Here is a 3,869-nt window from a genome sequence, read left to right as displayed (position 1 = left end):
TTATTTTATGCAAAATTATTAAAATCACTAATATTACTTAATAAATTTAATATCATGTTATTATAATTTAAATCACTAATCTTATTTTAAAAATCTAAATTTCATGTCAATAAACTAATAACCTTACTTAAAAAAATCTATCCTACCACTGCCTTACTTAAAGAATCCCATATCAACTAATCATTGATTCTCTTATTTGTTCTTCAATATAAGAGTACTTTTGTGGAGTTAACAAATTTACATAGAAAATAAAAGCTTGATAATTAAGGTTCAGACGAAACTGGTGATTTTAACGTCGTCTTTGCCGATTAGTATAGACAGACAGCGCTTAATGAATTAACAGTAAAGACCACCCTTTTATTTTCTACATAGCACAGTTTACAACTTCAGCACTTCACTTCACACGCTCAAATTACATGAACATAAGCTTGATAGTATAAAACTCTCATCAAAGCTACTTATTTCATAAAGCCGAAGTGTTTTTAGCCAGAAATGTCGATGGCTTTCACATCAGCCTTTTAACCTCCATCTTGGGAACAGTAACGGTAAGCACACCGTTTTCCATGGCGGCCTTGATCTGATCCATCTTGGCATTCTCAGGCAGCCTGAACCTCCTCATAAACTTCCCACTGCTCCGTTCCACCCTGTGCCACGTGTCATTCTTGTTTTCTTTCTCCACCTTCCTCTCGCCGCTTATCTGCAACACCCTGTCGTCCTCCACCTCCACTTTCACCTCTTCTTTCTTGAGCCCCGGAACATCAGCCTTGAACACGTGGGCTTCCGGCGTTTCTTTCCAGTCGATCCTTGTGTTGGCGAAGGCCGACGTTTCTGGAGTTGGTGCAGTCAACGAAGAGGAGGTGAAGTCCTTGAAAGGGTCCCAAACGCACTGCTGCGTCGGTTGCCGAAGAAGCTTGGAATCAGAGACATTATTTTCAGAAGTGAAAAAAACCCTGTCTGAATGTTTTGGAAGCCTTTCTTGATCTGTTTGACGAATCAAGTAACCTTAGGTGGGGTTATTTATAGTAGTAGTGGACGGTTCTAGCATTCACAAGATGTTTCTACTTCTAGTTTGCAATTTTTGTTCAGAGTTTTGTATTAATCGGGAACTGAAATGCCGCTTCTATTCTAGGAGGTTCGTGAATGTTCATATTCTATATATGGGCTCTACACATAGACAAGTCGGAGACTTAAAAGCCCAATATGAAATGGATTGAACTTATTATTTTGTTGGTGTGCGATTGAATTTTATCTTGGAATAAAATTGATAAATTTGTATTTATTTAATTTATTATATATATTCAATGAAAAATTCTTGAAGGATCTTTTGTCTATTTGAAAAAAAAAATAGAATTTTGTCTCTCAAACTTTGTGGAGAATGATTAAAAGATCAACAAAGTCAAAAGATATTCGTATAAGAGAATTCTACGGTACAACCACTCATTACAAAGCTAATATAAGACACGACCTAAAATATTATAAAATATTATAATATTTTAGGTTAAGCACAACTTGTTAACTTTTTTTCTTTTACTTTTTTTCGGTTGAAAACATATTTTAGGTTGTAATCGAAAATGTTAAAAATATGGTCTATTAGATTGCGCACAATCTAAAATATTATGTTGTTTATAATATTTTAGCTCGCGCTTTATGATATTTTTGCTCTCACCTTTCCTTAGCCTTATATTAAGATGTCGCACCCTAAAACACCACATTCATATATTTAAATCAGTTACCTGAAAAACTAACAAAGTATGAAATTAAAGAATTATACACAAACCAACAGGGATTGGTTTAAGTAATTAGCATCTTAATATCACTCAAGCAATGTCTTGAGTTCGAGTCCTTTTGTATGCAGAAAATCCATATTGGGAGACTCACCCATCAAAACTAGATATGTGACACGGATTGACCCGGATTAGTCAAGGCAAAGCCTTAAAACCGAAAGGGCAAAAAAAAAAAAGAATTATACACAAAGATCAAACCCAGATCCTGATGCAAGTAGGACTCATGAGAGTTTCTAAATGTATCGGCATATGGATTCAATAGTCTTATTCCCTCTATCATTCGATACGTTCTCAATTTCGTCAATCCTTTAATGTTTCTTGATATTTATATTGTAGTCGCGGATGCAATGGTAATTAATGAAGAATATATTATCCTCATCTTGAAATCTAAATCTTTTATATTAATTATTTATTTCATTAAAGGTGTTTATCCTAAAATTTTATTTATATCAACCCATAAATACAACAACAACAACAACAAAACCCAATTCCCATATGTATGGGGTAAGGGGGAGGTAGGGTAGTAGGCTGCCCCCAACGCCAGGTTGAGAGTAGCTTCCGTGAAAGACCTCCGACAGTCAGAAAATTAAAAGTATAGATAAAATGCAATGCATGTATAAATAAATACATAGCTAAACAGTATTCATATGCAGTCATTAAAATCATATGTGCGTTTGTAATGGGAATTAATCCCTGTAAAATAATCCCTACGAAAGAATCTCTGCATATAGACAGAAACATAAGACCCAGCTAAATTTAAAAGAGGAAACATGAAGAGAATGATAAACAAACGTCAACGATATCAAGCCCAGTTCCAATCCTTCATAAATACCAATAACAGAAACGTATAAAAAGTAGAAGTCATGGAAATTACTACAAAGGCATTAAAAGAAGACAGAGATGATACACCCTATAGATGTGACCCACACTACTCGACTACCCTAGTTTTTAGCCTCCATATTTTTCTATGAGAGGTCATGTCTTCGGTAAGGGCTAACTCCATCAAATCAGATCTCAAGCAGTCTTCCCACTTCCTCCTTGGTCGTCCTTTCCTTCTGGCACCGTCGACTGTAATCGACTCTACCCTTCTGACCGCATCCGACGGTAGTCGCCTAAGGACATGCCCAAACCACCGTAGTCTTCCCTCCCTCAATTTTTTGGAAACAGACACCACCCCCAAGGACATCCTAATAGCAGAGTTTGTCGTCATATCCCACAGAGTCCTACCACATGTCCATCGAAGCATTCTCATTTCTGCGGCCTCTATCCTCCTTACGTGATCCTTCTTGGTTGCCCAACATTCTGATCCATACAACAGCGCTTGTCTTATTGCCATTCTATAAAATTTTCCCTTAAGTTTTAGAGGCACCTTCTTGTCACACAAAACTCCAGTAGCGGCCCTCCACTTTAGCCATCCCGCCTTTATACGGTGTGTAACGTCGTATATTACTGTGTTTGGTTGCTCCAGAAAAAGTCTTCCATTAAAATCTGCTGTCTCCACTAGTTTAGCCATTTTGTCTGCTACCATATTAGCTCTATGTTCCACCTGTACTATGGATATTGTCCATGTTCTCTTCAATAATTCACGTATGTGCTGTAAAATGGTCGGTGATGTCCTTCCTTGTTCCTTTCGAGTCAGCAGGCGATGTGCTTCCCCACTATCCATCTCTAGGATTATTTTCCTTGCACCTATGTTCCATGCGTGTGATAATCCTTCTACGATATCCCAACTGAAAAATTTTGTATTATTTGTATCCATTCTAAGGAAATACTTTTTGATCCGTCGTTAGGTATAAGATAATTTATATCATGTACTATATATCGTATTTACTTTTTTTTTGGACATGAAAAGTTATGAGATGTAATATATGTGTCGTCAATTGACAATTGTCCATTGTCAAGATAAGTTCAGTCTTAAGTTTAGGTATTATTCATATTTTTTAAATTATCAGTTTTGATCTATTTTAATACATAAACTTTTGATTTTTATTGTAACCACATGTCATTACAAAATAAATGGTGTAATTGAAGTGATTGTTTTTGACTTTCGACAAGTTAGAGGTTCACATCAGTTACGTGTTTATT

General features: G+C 35.9%; 1 pseudogene; it reads right to left on the bottom strand.

Annotated features, from left to right (window-relative positions):
* Positions 1 to 482: 482 nt before the first annotated feature.
* LOC120139166 lies at positions 483 to 973 on the bottom strand (annotated as a pseudogene).
* Positions 974 to 3,869: the final 2,896 nt, after the last annotated feature.

This window comes from Hibiscus syriacus, unplaced genomic scaffold, assembly GCF_006381635.1.
Source record: "Hibiscus syriacus cultivar Baekdansim isolate YM2019G1 unplaced genomic scaffold, ASM638163v2 tig00110729_pilon, whole genome shotgun sequence".
Classification (NCBI taxonomy): Eukaryota; Viridiplantae; Streptophyta; class Magnoliopsida; order Malvales; family Malvaceae; genus Hibiscus; species Hibiscus syriacus.
The sequence above is the reverse complement of the archived record's forward strand: the minus strand, read 5'-3'. Positions and strand labels throughout refer to the sequence as shown.